A 16,375-nucleotide genomic window follows, 5' to 3' on the forward strand; every position below is an offset into this window, starting at 1 on the left:
CCACTGTGGCTTAGAAAAACCAAGTCCAGTTGATGGCTTTGCTTCTATCTTCCTAAGCGTCTAGAAAAGGAGGCTGGTGGGATGATTGGGAGTCTGAGAATGCTCACCTTGAGATAAGGAATATGAGGAGGCAGAAAGAGGAGCAAAGTGATCCCATTTGACTAGAAGGAGAAAAAAGAATTAAATAGCGATGAAAACACCCTCTCCCAGTGATGAAGAGTTGGTCAAATTGAGTCTTGTTTTATTTTGTTTTGGGGGGGATATAACCTAGGGCTTTTGCACTGAGCTACTACACCCTCAGCCCTTTTTTATTTTTCATTTTGAGACAGTGTCTCCATCAGTCCCAGGCTAGACTCACATTTTCCACCCTCCTGCCTCAGTGTCCCAAGGGGCCAGGATTACAGGGACAAAGCACCACACTCTGTTTTGTTTTTGTTTTTGTTTTCATAATCTTGCCATGTAGATCACACACTTGAAATCTAGAGAAAGACCAATTTCTGGGAGAGTAACAACGGTAGAGAATGGCTTACACAGCAGAGATAGCCATCCCCAAGGCCAGCACACGGGGGACATCAGCAGGAAACCCATGAGTAGATTCACTAGGACCAGTGGATCCCACAGGAGCAGAGAACTCCTAGCACTGGAGTGAGAGCCAGACCTCCTGAGGCGTTTCATCCTGGGCCAGCTTTTCCCATCCGGGATTCAGATGTGGGGAGTAAGAAGCCAGCCCTGGACCCTCTTCAGAATGCACCCCAGTGTGCTGCCTGGGAAGACACCTGGGTGCTAAGCCATCTCCTTAACCATTAATGAACAATCTTCTTGGCAATGTGAGGAATGGGAGATTTCTTTAAGAGGCTGGGACCTCAAAGGTATTTGTGGAACGGGAAGTCACTGGGGCAGACGTTCTTGGTTAAAGTGTGTAGTTTTTAAAGGAGGGGCCCGGCCGACCTGGTAAGAATTGTTTGTCCAGAGCCTGCCTGTTTCCTGGGAAGCCTCCATGTGGGGCTGTGGCTGTCACCACGGCTTGAATCATCTGAGGGTGAACTGGCTCCTTGCTGTAGGAGGTCACTTGGGGCTCACAGGACTCAGCTCCAGCCACCCATGTGCAGAAGCTGCAGAAGCTGTGGCGAGCACAGCCCCGAGCACCATCCAAGCCTGCACCACAGGGCAGGTGTCCCCTGCACTCTGCAAATGTGCCGCAGGCAGGCTCAAGTTCATCCTGCTCCCTCCTCCCACCACCTTGACTGGGTTATTCAGGAAGTTCAGCAGTGCATACAGGTTACTGGAACAAGGACAAAGCCAAGGGCAAAGAAATTCCCTCTCTTCCTGTCTTAGGACAGCACCTGGGGTTGTTATTCCTGGCTGCCTCTTTTAAAAAAATTTTTAAAAGCCCCAGGAATGTTAGAAGTTACTACATCCAATGTGGAATGTCTTTTGTTCATTTATTTAATATTTTGATATTCAACAAATATTTACTGGATCACTTCTCAGTGCAACTGTGGAGAAAATTTTTAATTGTGTTACCTTAAAATTCATTTCCCCAGAAGAATTAACCATAACCAGAAATCTATGGGAGCTGGCTGGAGAGACACATAAGCTTGGAGGTTGTTTAATCAGAATTGTGCAGGAAGTTTCTGATATAAAAGCACAGAGGGAATTAAAATGTGAATTAGGAGACACCGGGTCTGTTCTGTCTTCATGCTGGTCAGTGATTCAAGCTTGGACCTCCACTGAAAACTATAAAATGGAAAAGTCAGAGGGAATGTCCCTTACGGGCCCCTGTGACTCTAAAGTTTGAAGAGCTTATAATTCTTAGAATAAACAGTCATAATGCATGTCTATATATTTAGCAGAAGAGAAATTGGGTTACTGTCATCAAACGAAAGAGAAACTGGAGTCCTGGCTGGGAATCTAGAGCACCTTGAAGGAGCCTGGCACCTGCCATGCAGAGTCTGGGTTTAAGCGAAGTCAGGGATTTCCCCCTGCCTATGTGATGATTAAGTCTGCTCTGTCAGGGCATTTAGGTTTGGTCTCACATATGGACAGGAGACAGACAGATACTTTAGCAGTGATTCGTAGTTTATGTAAGAAGACCGCCAGGACTCGAAGACAGGCTAGGCGGGAGACTCTGGTCTATGTAACTCAGCTTTCAAAACCTTTAAGCTCACAAAATTGAAGTCCAGACCCAATGACATAGATGATAAATGTCACCTGCTCCAAGTGTGCTGACCCCTCAGTCATTTGGAAGAGAGACTCAGGATAAGATGGAAATATACCGCACACATAGACTGACTGCAGGACAAAGCACTGTGTCTTTTCTCTACTGGCCCTCAGCTTGGCTAAGAGGCTGTCTGGGGGCGATATCTATTGTGTTTAAAGAACAGAAATCTATAGCTCAGTGGCACGCTCTCATCTCAATATGACGAGTGTGTGTGTGTGGAGGGAGTAGGGTGGGGTATCCAGTAGACCACTACTCCCCTCACCCTCAGAAACATGGCCAAAGCCATAATCTACCACAGCAGTCTTTCCCAGGACCCCCGTGTAGCTGGAAAACCCTTTTAGCACTCTGCTTCCGTCAGCTGTTTGAAGTGACCAGACCTGGGTCGTGAAATAAACGCCACTGTATATCCCTGGTTTGGAACTGTTACCAGGCGAGGTGGAAAGGAGAGATGCACGTGACTCTGAGCTGTGTTGATAAGTGCATCTGGGCAATTGTCATCACAGATAGAATCTGAGATGCGCTGAATACAGGCGAGTGGCCCCATGGGTTTGGGTCAGACAAGACAAGTGGAGCCACTGAAGATCATCAAATCAACTTTCGGATTCCTGGAGCCCCTCCCACTCCTTCAGTGTCTTCATCCCTAGCAGGGAGCCAGGAGAGACCTACATTGGGACTGATTTCTCAAGACCGAGAATATACTGGGCTGCATGGTTAATTGAAATTTACATGTAACTCTGATTATAACTACACTAGTACATAGATAATTTAGATATAATCATATATATATATATACACACACACACACACATTAGTACATAGATAATTACATCCAAACTCATGCAATCTAAGTTAATGTGAATAAAATAAACGTATTTACAATGGGTTACTCAGAGTTAGGGATTATGGGTCATCTTCATTTTCTTCCTTTAAAAACTTGGCTTAATTTTCTGACTTTTTACAAACTGTGTGTGTGTGTGTGTGTGTGTGTGTGTGTGTGTTTGCACACAACTGTCGGTTAGGGGAAAAGAAAAAAGAGGTGCAGATTCCCCAGGGATGCTGAGACATACTGGAAACCCACGAGAGGACCAGGTGACATACACCCCAGGAGAGCTTCAGCTGTTTCCTCTCCGCCTGGACAGACTCTGGCCAACGCTGCTACTGTGAAGGGTGCAGGCCCTGTGAGCAGTGTGCCTGAACCATGAGTTTTCTCATCATCGTTTTCTGCAGTCCTGTCATCTTTATCATCATCTACAACCCAGTGGTCATTCCTGCTAACCCGGTGGACAGAGAGAGGCAGAATTTGGCTTATTAAGTCTAATTAGTGAAAATCTTCCTATGTTTCTATACCCATTGGCTTGGTCAGCCGACTTCATGGTCCTAGAAATCATTATTTCTGACACCACTGAAGCCTAATTCTCATATCGTATCTTGTAACCATCTAAGTGTGCACCTTGATGATTTTTATACACGTCTCCAACCGTGACTACAATCTACTCTTTCAACATTTTCAACACCCCTGAAAGTTCCATCCACTCGTTGCCAGACCAAACCAAATGCTATTCTGCTTTCTGTCCATACTTTCTGTCTTTTCTTGAAATTTTATGTGGATGTTGTGCTATCTGTCCTTTGTGACTGGCTTCTTTCACTTAGCATATGTTTGAGGTTTGCCCACTTTATTACATTCATTAGCCATTAGTTCCTTTTCCCTGCCAAATAATATTCCACTGCAAGGCTACATTTGTTTATCCCTGTACCAATTAATGGGTATATGGGTTGTTTCCAGGGTTTGGATATCATGAATACACCTGCTACAAACATTCACAGACAAAGCTTTATTTGGACCCATGTTCTCATTTCTCCCAAGCAGATTCTTTTGCTGAATCAGATGATATGGTTTTAACTTTTTAAGAAACTGGCAAACTGTTTTCCACAGTGGATGTGCCATTTCACATTCCCACCAGCCATGGAAGAGCTGTGGTTCTCCCACATCCTTGCTGCTCTGCTCTTTGTCTTGCCTGTCTGCTTCATTAGAGCCAGCCTGCTGGACACAAGGTGGTCTGAAATTCTTCTTCTAGCAGCAGTCATGAGGCTGGAAATAGTCCCACAGTACCAGTCTGGGGAACTCAGCTCTACGACTTTACATTCTCAGCCTACCCGCGTGGAACTTTCAACAATTCATTGAGCTTTCCTGAATCTCAGTTTCCCTGTCCATAAATTGGAAATAGCCATGGATTAGGAAGAGTCACAATATGAAACTGTATACTTAAAGGATTGTGCCTAACCTCAAATTCATTTATAACTCAGGGTAAATCAATAAACATACAAAATAGCAAGGGATAGGAAAATGTGTGTGAATGATATTCTGTTTCCTTGTAACTGAGCAAAAATGCCCATTTAACTCTCCTTTGTGCCTACAATTCTCGTCTCCCCCATCAGTGTCCAAGGAAGACCACTTACGGTTTTCCTGCCCACTCCTCATCACTGGTCACTCTTATGGCACCCAGTTCTAATGGGACGAGCCCCGTTCTCTTGTGGAGACTCCATCAGACCTTCTCCTTCCATACTGAGCTCCGGGTCTGAAAGGACCAGACACAGCCCTAAGCAGGAGTCTTTGTGATAAAACACAGATTTCAACAAAATCCTGTAGCTGGAGAACTTATGCAGCCAATGCCCAGGGGGAAGTCTTGAACCCTTAGACCAAAAAGGGAGTTTGCTCTTCGACCCCAAAGAATGTGCACACCTGGCATCTCTACATGGTCACCCGCTGGCCCAACTAGTTGAACAAAACTGAAAAAGCCAATGTTGTGGATATGGGGCTACCCCAGCACACATTACAGAGTGTCCCCACTTCCCTGGGGAGCCCAGTGCTGGGCACACTGCCTCCCTGGTCCCCTGCCCATGTCCTTCATCTGCATGCTCTGCCATTTACTTAGGAAAATAATGCTAAGTTGCAGCCAGGGTGACATAAACACCTCCATGAGCAGAACTGCGCGCAAGGGATGAACGGGTGACGAGGTGGCCCTGAACACTTAAGTGATTTTGTTCCCCTTCCAATTTCCTGTGGTACATTAACTTTTATTGATAGCTCACAGCTCCAACAACTGGTCTTTATTTTACTGACCTGAAGGACAGGGAAACAAGAGGCACCCACTCAGTTGACACACAGGAAAAGACAGCAAGGGACGTCTTGATCAGCCCCAATGTTCTGTCTCTCAGCACAGCTTTCCTTTAATGAGGGAGTCACAATTACTGCAAGTTAATCATGTCTCGGGTCCCCAAAGGGAGGAAGGGCAAAGTGGCCATTTAGAAGCCTGACTACAGCTGCCTCCGGGAGACTGCAAGGAGCAGGGAGGCATTTGTGAACTCGCAGGACTCGCAGGCTCTGATTTATGTCGCTGCTGTAGAGACAGCCAAAGGATTCCTGGGTGTTGTCATAATACAAGTATTAAACAAAAATCCAACCAGGAGACAGATGGGATATCTATGCGGTGCAAAACAGACAGATCAATTTTTTCTTCATTGCTGCGAAGAATCTGCATTTTGAGGCAACCTGGTGTGCGTCTGCCTGGTGGATGCTGTGCACGGTGTAACCGTTGAGCTTTCTGCATGGAATGGTTACACCTTCAGGTAATGAAAAATATTGTTAAAAAACAAAACAATCACAGGTATGATTTGCTGAGCACCTACTATATGGTGAGCATAGTTTTTTGCACTTTATGTTTCTTACCTCCATTCACATTCACAGCAATCTTACAAAGAGTAAATTTGGATTGCCATTTTGAGGCAGAAGAGATTGAGGTTCAAGGAGCTTTTGTCAATTGCCCAAAACCTAATCTGGGGAGAGGAAGAGTCAGGAAGAGCACCAAGGTCATGCAAGGGCATACAGCTGGGTATGGCGGCACACGCCTATAATCCCAGCATTCAGGAGACTGAGGCAGGAGGGTCACCGGGAGGTCAAAGCCAGTCTGGGGGGGGGGGTCCTGTTTTAAAAGCCTAAAAAAAAACAAAAAAAGGTTCACTTACGGTATTGCTCTCTATTCATCCTTCACCCTGATTTTCCTTTTTAAAAAATTAGTTACTTAATAAGGGTCTCATGAGCTTATCTTGCACCACTTGGGTGATTGACAAGGAATAAAAGTTGGAAAAGGAAAAAAAAAATGGAGGACAACAGGAAGTCAAGGAGAAAACTTGGCTGCATCTTAAACCTAACTCCAAAATGTCCGTCCATCTGCTCATATCGACTAATTCTATCATTTTAAAAAGTGGAAGATTGTTTACTTTGACCTTTCAAGGTTTTACTGAAAAGCTTTGGAAAGGAACATCACAGCTCTCTTGTTATCCATCCCATACTTGGTGGTGACAGGGAATTTCAGAGTGGCTCCTTCGGGGACCTCCAATTACCACAGCTGGAATCTGTGTCCCTTAGGCTGTGCCCAGGCCTGTTTGAAAAAGCCCAATCTCCCACGTCATATGCTCCTCCGACACTACAAAGTCAAAGGTACACACAGATGTCACAGAAGTGGCTTCACACCACCACAGGAGTGGGGAAGCCCAGGACACTGTTTGTGGAAAGACTCAGCAGAGCTGTCAAGTAAAATGGCTCCATTTTGAATTATCTTCAGATACCCAACATCCAAACTTAATGAGAAGGCTCCTTGATGAGGTAGACAGAGGATTACCTTATGAGCCAGCAATTCCACTCCTAGGTGTGTGTGTGTGTATACACACCCCAGAGGATACAAAACAGGTGTTCAAACAAAAACTTGTACACACTAGAGCCAAAGGGTGAAACAGCGCAAATGTCCATCAGCAGATGAAAGCAGCAGAATATTATTCAGTCACGTGAGGAGGGAGGTATTGACACAGGTCACAAGTGTGGCTGCACCACAAAAACTGAGGGAAGAAGCCAGCCACAAAAGACCATATATCCTATGATAACAATTGTGGGATGTTGACATATCTTTTTGACAGGCAGAATTCAACTCACTAAGTTTGTGATAATCTGTTTATGGGACAGGAGGATACGGATAGGATACAGTGACCATTTATTAATGTATTCAGTTGTTGGTTGGTTTGCAGATGTAGACTGAGCTTGTACTGTGTGCAAGGCACCAGGCCGGGCTCAAGGGACAAGGAATGGTAGAAAGGACTCAGCCCTGCCTGGGTGGAGCTCTCGGAGTGGGTGATGGCCTCAAGCAGTGACAGTAAATCACTGGCCCCAGGGGCCCTTGGAGGTCACCTGACTTAAGACTAAGACCCAGAGAGGGTGAGTGGAACCTCATGTTGCAGATCTTGGTCCTAGGCTACCCGGGCCCTTCTTCAAGGTCCACAATTGGACACACTTGGCTTTGAGATGCTTGAGAACGAAAGAATATGTAGTACAGACAGAAGCACCTTTCTCTTTAGCCATTATTATTACCTGAATTTATATTAAACACTTACTTTGTGTGGACTGCCTGTCTTCCTCTTCATAATGTGAGATCTACCAGGGTGGGGACTTGGATTTTGCCAGTACTTTCCACCACTACTACTTCCTGCTCTTCCTCCTCCCCCTCACCCCTTCTCCTTTGCCTTTTCCCTCTCTTTCTCCTTCCTCTTTCCTCTATTGGGGATTGAACCCACGACCTTCTCACTGAGTCACAACCCTAGCCATTTTATTGTTATTATTTGGAGACAGGGTCTCACTAAGTTGCCAAGGCTGGGCTCAAACTTGCAACCCTCCTGGCTCAGCTTCCCAGGGTGCTAGGATTATACAACTGTGCCACCGCGCCCAGCTCTCCTTCTCTCTTTTTGTTTTGAAAGGCAGATGAATGAGTTAAACTCTAGTGAATGCACTGCGACCTTCATTGACTACATATTACATACTAGATTTTATAGGAGGTATTGAAACAGCAGATAGGAAGTGCTCAGAACAGGCTTCATATGTAAAGAGCACTAAATGTGAAAAAATAGACCACCATTCATTCATTTATCCACAAACATTTAAAGCACTGACCATGGTGGGATTGACGCACAGTATAGCGTAGGATAAATCATAGCATAGGATAAACAAATACTGACAAAAATCTCTTAGCTAATGAATTGTGCATTTTTGGAGGTGGATGAATGGGTGGGGCTGGAAGCTCTTCAGTTCCACGTAAACTTCTGACTGGAAGTCTGTGCATCTCTTAATCATACTAACTTGGCTGGAAATTTGTTACAATTTTTTCTTGAGAACTAACTAAAAAGTTCACTCATGAAGATGCTATTTATCTTTCATTAGAGTTATTTGCTTACAGCTGTCAGGATATGTCACCAAATCATTATGCTCATTATGAGTTCTCATTCAAGGGAGAGGAAAGCATGTTTACCTGGGGACCACCTGTCTAGAAGGGAAACAAGTGACGCAAAAACTTTTAAAAAAACAAGCAGAAATTCCCCATGTTATGTCACATTCAATTTCCCCCTTGATTTCCTTCCTTTGCAAATAACTGTAATTTCTTTCCTTTGAAAATAATAATCAATAACTGCCAGGATTCTGTTAACTGCCTATTATATCCTTGGACACAGGAAGGGCTGGAAAAAGTCTTGAGTATACTTCTCTCTTTTCTGCCAATCCAACAGAGTCACAGAGGACCAAGAGTTTGAGAGGCTGACACTGAAATGGTGAATGAGAAGGTACTTTCGCCAAAACCAAATCTACAGCTACAGAAAGAGGCAGAAGTTTTACCAGCAGCGACAGGCCCTCTGGAATGGGTGCTAATGATAAAAACTCAGCTTTAACACACTGCATTTTTAATTAATTTTTAATATTAAAAAAAAAGCTTTTCCTTTGCACCACAAGACCTACTTCTTCCTGGTGAGGTCCCAGAGGTACATCTGCTCTTTTCTGGAAGGCATGGCTCTTCTAATTAATTAGAAATTGTAGGGGTGAGGGGGGTGGGAAACAGCAGGGAATGAACAATCAAATTCCAGCCTTCTCCACTTCCCTTCCCAGGGTCTCAGGCAGAGCTTTCTGTTTGAGAAACAAGCAGATGCCATCAGTTGGCCTGATTTCAGGCCAAACCTTCCTGCCCCTCTGGAAAACCTGCCCAGGCTCCTGCAGGCCCCAGGTTGGCTTGAGAGAATATTGGAGGTCCTGTCTTTCAGGGACACTTCCTGAATTCATATTTGTGCAACTTAGATCTTCTGCCCTTTTTCTTTGTAGTATATTGTTTTAAATTTCAAAAATATTACATGTTGATGGGAAGAAATTCAAATATGATAGAACCACGTAAGAAAGGAAAAAAAAAAAGAAAATGTATATCAACTTAGTGCCTTTCATTGTTGCTGGGACACAATGCCCAAGCAGACAGGTTTACTTTGGCTCATGTTTCAGGCCATCCTTGGCTGGCTTCAAGGCGGGACAACATGGCTCAGGGGCATGGAGGGAGAGAGCTGGTCTTGGGATGGCAGACAGAAAGTAGAGAGATCAAGTGAGGAGCCAGGAAAGGCACCATAACCTTCCAGGTCATGCCCACAGGAAGTCAGCTCTAAAGCCTCCATAATCCAACCTCCTTCCCAAAGCCCTGCCTAGGAGCTTGAGGCTTTGGGGGAACATTTAGACTGATATGTGTGTGTGTGTGTGTGTGTGTGTATACATGTGTACATCTATAATATGATCATCTGTACATTGTAGATTCTTCTTTCTTTCTTTCTACATATGCAGTATTTAACACACTGGAAAAGCTATAACTCAAGTAGAAATTACCCTTAGGAATTTTAAATGGCACAGGTCAAATAGAGAATAAATATGTTTGTATGTGTATAAAATATTGCTAAAAATTCATTAATTCTTCTAATTGGGTGACCTTGCACATTCATTCAAGTATTTCTGCACTTTCTATTTCTGAATGGAATTGCTTGATTGGAAAGTAGTATGTTTAATTTGGGTTGAAATTTCCAACTTTCTTTCCACAATGACTGAAAAGAGTTTATGCTCCTATGAATAATGTTCTTCTCAATTTTAGAAAATCTAGTTATGAACATGTGTCAAAATTTCACTGTAATTTTACAACTTGGGAAAAGGCTTCTAGCAGATCAATTCAAAGATTCCCTCTTGGTGGAGACATTTTGCAGAGAAACGGAATGATAAGACAGTCAGTGTTAGAGGATACAAAAAGGAAAGAAATTTTGGCTTCAGTTTGGTTGCTGGACTCTCGACTGTCAGTCAGACTGGTGGACGGTGAGTGGCTTCTCAGAGCAGGTCTTAATCCCATTAAAGTTTATCAGAAAATTGCTTAAGAATTTATTGAGAATGTGGCTGCCAATTACATTATGCAAAAAAAAAAAAAAAAAAAGATTCTGCTCCAGACCGGATTCAAAGTGTTTCTTTTCTGTGCCATTTTATAGTTTACATACTCACCAACATGGAAATTATCTTTCCTTCTAACTTTTGTCAGTGTTATGGTACAAAATGGAATTTCATTGTTTAATTTCCACTTCAATGAATTAAACATAAATGTGAGGCTTTTTCAGATGTGTTAATTTTCTTCAATGAATTTCCTGTTCATTCTCTTTGCCCCATTGTTTCTATGGAAGGAACATATTTTTCTTCTTGATTTGCAAAAACTCTTTGCCTATTTAGGGTAAATTACTTAAGTGTGTGTTTATACTATGACCATAGATATACATATTCTATTCTAAAGCACTGAATTCCATGCAGCTTCCATGGAATCTGAAAGAGATTTATTCCACTTCTACTTTCATAGAAAAATCACTATGATCCCTACTTCAAAGTTCTTAGTGCCTCCCTCTCCCACAAACCAAGTCCAGGGCTCTTGCAAACCTTTCACAATGTGGCTCCTGCCCAAGTTCTAAACATCATCTTCTATCACTCTGCTCTGGCCCTTTATGTCTCAACAGTGTTATTTGTAGTGGCTCAGACAGACTCTTCTTTATCCCTGCACACCCTTCTAGTGTGGATGCCTTTGTGGGGAGCATTTTCCCCCAAAGACTCCACTTTGCCTTCCGCTCCTGGAGGAAACTTCCCCTAGTTACCCACCTTGCCCTGCCACAGCTAAAGTCAGTTGCCCCCTTTCGGATACCTATTGCTCATGGACTCACTCTTCTCTACAAAGCTCTGTCTTCCATATAAGACTTTGAGCTCTTAATTTTTTGCATAACCTCCAAGTCTGGTCCAGCAGGGTAGAAGGCCAGTAAATAGCTGCTGAATGGACAGATGTATTCTTTCTGATGCACAGATTATGAAGGAAGCCTACCCAGGGATAGAGGAGCAGTGGTGACCATTTCTCCTCTATTTTGCTGACAAACAAGCTCCTTAGCCTTGTCAATACCTGAGTCTAAATGGGCCCAGTCAAAAAACAGGCAGCTGAAATGAATAAACACTTCTCAAAAGAAGATGTACAAATGCATGAAGAAACGTTCAACAGCACTAGCCATTAGAAAAATGCAAATGAAAACAACACTGAGAATCCCTCTTACTCCAGAAAGAATGGCTGTCTTCAAGATACTAAATAACAACAAATGCCGGTTAGGCTGATGGAAAAAGGGAGCTTTCTAGACTTTTGGTGGAACTGTAAACTAGCACAATCATAATGGAAATCTAGACGGAGATTCCTCAAAAAACTAAAACTAGAAATTCCATTCAACCCAGATATTCCTCTTATAAGTATCTTCCTGATTTAATGACATCACATTACAGTGATCCATGCATACCCATGTTCATAACAGTACAATTCATGACAGCTTAATCTTGGAAGTGGCTTATATGTCCGCAAACAGATGAATGGATAAAGAAAATACAGTATTTATACACAAAAGTGTACTACTCTGTTATAAATAAAGATACATTTGACTCATTTGTAGGAAATGGATGCACCTTGAGACCATCATGTTAAATGAAATAAATCAGATGCACAAGTTTAAATATTGCATGGTTTCTCTTATATGAAAACCCAAGGTAGAAATAAACAAAAGAGCAAAATAAAGACAGATAATAGAAAACAGGGAGATAGGATCTTTTGCAAATGGGAAGGGAACCCAGAGATGAAGGTTGGGAGGGGGGAGGGGAAGGGAAAGTAGAAAGAATTAAGATGTGTTGCGTATATGAACCAGCTCCCTACAATGAATGTATTCATTATGTACTGCAAAAGTGCACTAATGGAAATAAAACTTATTTTAAGAATTAGATTTGAGATGGGGAGAACTCAGTTGTCCTCCCTGTGGGTTAACTCGACCTGCAATTGAACGGCCATGGCGCAGTGCAGAAAGTGTCGACACAGGTACCTGGGAAGTGCTCTGGGAAATTTTATTGTCTGCCAGATTTACAAATTGAAATCGATCTTCATTCGATCAGTTTTGCCAAAGTTTCTGCGCAGTGAACACAGCAGAAGATAGGTGCCTTTCAGATCAGCTGTGATTAAACTCACGGCATTTGTCTTCAAACAAAAGTGTTTTTTTTCCCTTGCCCGCAACATATAATTTCAGTCAGCTAACACTAAATTAGACACCCACTCAGATTTATTATGATAAGAACATTCAGTAAGCTAATTTCAAGATGATGACTCCTATAAATTCTTATAATTTATTATTTAGTACTTTGGTTTTTAATCATTAAGTACGTGAAGACTTTGTAGGTCAAACCTGTATTAATGAAGACAGTAATCTATTTTTCAAACTCTGCTCCTCACCCACATTTCAAATTGTAAATTAACAGAAATAGATTTAAACACACGTGTAAGAACAGGGCAATAATTGGGAGGTCGGGGGCCATCACCCCCAATTGCCTAAGCTTTTTAGACTGGCAATCACAATCCTGATTTATTTAGGATGTAACATCCTCGGTTTTTAGCTGAAATAGTGAAGTCCAAATTTAAGACACTATTAGTTCACTAAGAAAATAAAATCCGTGGCCCATATTTAAGGTTGTATTTCTTTAAAAAGCAGTTCAAAAATTAGCAAATGCAGATGTCATTAGTTTTAATCTTAACCTAATGTACTGATTTTTGCTTTCTGTGGGCATTACAGTTTTGAGAGTCACAAACAGGAAGTAAAACATTAACTAAGTAAATGTTTTAGAAAGCTGTCAGTGTTATCTAAATGAAGGTCTTCTTTATCTCCTGATTTCATTAGAACCTATTTCGTGATTATTTCAAACACCTTAGTGCTAAAAGACTTAAAGGTTTTATTTTGTGGAACAAAAGAATACTATTTGACCGACTGCATACAAATAATAAATAAAGTTACCTGTGGGGTGGTAACATCTTTTCATTTTTCTCTAAGGAAAACCAATTGTATTTGACATAATACAAGCTCATCATAAGCAATTTGAAAAATAAAAAAGAACAATATTCACTGCTATCATTTTAAATAAGTAAAATATTAAGAAACAAAATGAAATAAGGACCAAGCATATGCAGTACTACATAAAAACAAACAGGAATATTCTGAGAAAAATCTAGAAAGCAGTCTAGAGAAAGGACAATAGTTGTTATCTTTCCATGACAGGACCACATGTATTTTTATTTTTTATTTCCTTTGTTCATTTTTTAAAAACTAACATTCTGGAAATTCCTTCAGAGATAAAAAGGCATCTACTCTAGTGAAATGCTCGGTGAAAGTATCTATCTTAAAGTACATCAGTGCCTGAATCTGAACACGGTTAGTGTCCATTCAGCCTGAGGACTTACTGCCAAGGGGTTTGCTATTAAACCATTACACTAAGCACTGTTTATGGCACCTCTTGTTTTAGTACAAACCTCCCTGAGACACAAGGACACTCTTACAAGCTGGACTTCAAAACAGGAAGCCAATGACATCCCCACCATGCTGCAGAGTGCAACTGTGTACCAAGTTACTTTATATGGACTTTTCCTCCCCGTCTGTCCACTGGGGAAAGGGTGAAGTATCAGGTTTGTTTGTTATTTTTTCCATAAAATCCTTGATGAGAAAAATATGCAACTGTTCTGCCTAAGAGGATCTGTGAAGAATAGAGATCAGTAATAGGGTTTTAGCAATTTTGGTTATGAAGAATTTATTTCAACTGGATTTCTGGGTTTTAACAAACAGTCAATCAATAAATAATGATAAGTTATGAAATGAAAATACCACCTACTATTTACTATGTGTTTGCCATGGTTATGTATGGCACTGACCAATATTAAATTCTCACATTAACTCTATCTGTTATTTTCATTTCACGGATGGGGAAACTGAGGCACAGCATCACTATTTTTTTTACCCCGGGCAAGTCAATACCTAAGACAGTCAAGATATCAATTGCATCACATCTGACCAGTTTCTAAGATGTCCTTTACTGGGGAGGCAAAAGAATCTTGCCACAAAACATCTTTTTCTGAAAGTGACAGATGCAGGTATGAGGAGGAGGAATTTATGAACTTGTAAAAGTTCCAATCAACAAACGTGAAGTTTTTAAACTCAAAAGACAAGCGAAAATATTTAGGGACTTCTACATATTCCTTCATTTTAATAGCCGTTCAACTGTTGGATTATTTATCTTGTAGGCAGTGCAAATGAGTTGTGTTCGTATGGGTAACAAATTACTCTAAAATTTAGCATTTTTAAATGGCAAGAGACATTTGATAACTGGATGACAGTTTAGCTTGGGTCTCTCCTAAGGCAAGATACTGGATTCAGCTGTGGTCATGGGAATGCTTCAGTGGAGCTGGAGGGCCTGTTCCATGACGGCGTGCTCACAGGGCTGCCAGGTTGGTCTGGCTATTGGTTGGAGGTCTGATTCCTTGTCCAGTGGTGCTTTCCAAGATACTGCTTGAGCATCCTCACAACACGGCATCTGATTTCCTCCCTAGCTAGTAATCCATGAGAGAGGAAGGCAGAAGTCTCAACGTCCTGCCATCTAGCCCCAGAGGCTGAGCAGTGTCATTTCCTTGTCAGTTACAAAGGTTAGTCCTTTTCATAGGATGAGGGGACCCCGCTAGTGCATGGAATCCAGGAGGTCAGGGGGCACTGAGGCCATCTTAGAGGTTGGCTACCATGAGCACTCTTCTCTCTTTATTCAGATTCTTATTTTGGGAAGCACGCTAACCTTTCAACAATGAAAATAACTCTAAATGGGTGAGAGCAGAGAAAAAGAAATCACTTTGAAAAAACATAAGGTTTGGATTGGCCTTGTACGTGCGGGCAGAAGGGTGGCTGAGCAGGGAGATCTGAATGGTTACGGAAGTCATCCTCCATGGGATACCAACCAGACCATGCACAGCCGTGCCAAGAACACTGACCTTCCTCCAGTGGCCAGGCCTACTGCAATACAGCCGTTGTCCATCCTGCTACTACTCAAGGCAGCTGCACTTTTGTGAGTTATTTTAGCCCATGTTTGTTAGCACTATTGCCACTAAACAGAAATAGGATCAAGACCAGCAGAAAAGGAAGTACACAGTCCCTTATCTGCATGGATAAAAAACTGTGCTAAACAGATGCATCAGGTCATTAAGGAAATACAGAATCTGAGAGGAGAAAAAAGAATGGAGAGGTCTGTTTGTTTAATGCCCGTCTATTTCGGGAATCTTCTATGGGACTGAGAACTGGTGGTTCAACCTCATCCTTACCTTATTGGTAGAAGGGAAGAAGACTGATCTAGGCTTCACTTTCTGCTCCGGGGTCAGCCCTAGGCACATTTTGTTAATTAGGCTAAATGTGGCCTGCTTGGATGCTCTCACGCTTTCTGCCTCGGCACTCTCTTTCCTCTCTGTACCGGGCTGGGCTCCCTATACCCTTAGGCTACCCCAGATAAAGCCCTTACCACTCCCCAGCTTTCCCAGCGCTCACCGCTTGCTCCACATCTACTGAGCTCTGTTTCAGTATGAGCTGAGAAATATCCAGAGCCTTTTGCTTTAGCAGTGGCTCTTTCCGAAGGCACTGGTCCAGTCCAAACATCCGGTTCCAGCAGTTAACAAACACAGTTCATTTTACTATACTGATTGGGATGCTATTTGGGGGCAAACAGGGGGACTTTAAGTTTTCCTCAAAAGTAACAACATCCACAGCTAAAACTAGCACTTCTGGTGAGTCAGTTTTGTAAAAGGTTCATGTGTGACTTGTTTTCTATACATCAACTCTAGTCCTGCTGTGTTTGTAAGCTTTGCTACATGATAAGGCTCTGTAAAATTCAGTGAGTAAAGGATTAACCATTTTTGG

General features: G+C 42.3%; 1 protein-coding gene across 4 annotated transcripts in view; it reads right to left on the bottom strand.

Annotated features, from left to right (window-relative positions):
* Wwox (WW domain containing oxidoreductase) overlaps positions 1-16,375 on the bottom strand; it is a 930,576-nt gene that overhangs the window by 294,971 nt on the left and 619,230 nt on the right. For 2 of the 4 annotated variants that reach the window (XR_015450909.1, XR_015450905.1), the window contains exon 8: positions 1-16,375. This exon is cut by the window's left edge and continues 58,955 nt beyond it; it is cut by the window's right edge and continues 327,614 nt beyond it. The exons of the other annotated variants lie outside the window; for them this stretch is intronic. The gene's annotated coding sequence lies outside the window, so the exon portion shown is untranslated. 4 annotated transcript variants of the gene reach the window in all.

This window comes from Heterocephalus glaber, unplaced genomic scaffold (assembly GCF_053883595.1).
Source record: "Heterocephalus glaber isolate CG9 unplaced genomic scaffold, H.glaber_assembly_v1.0 deba00000071, whole genome shotgun sequence".
NCBI lineage: Eukaryota > Metazoa > Chordata > Mammalia > Rodentia > Bathyergidae > Heterocephalus > Heterocephalus glaber.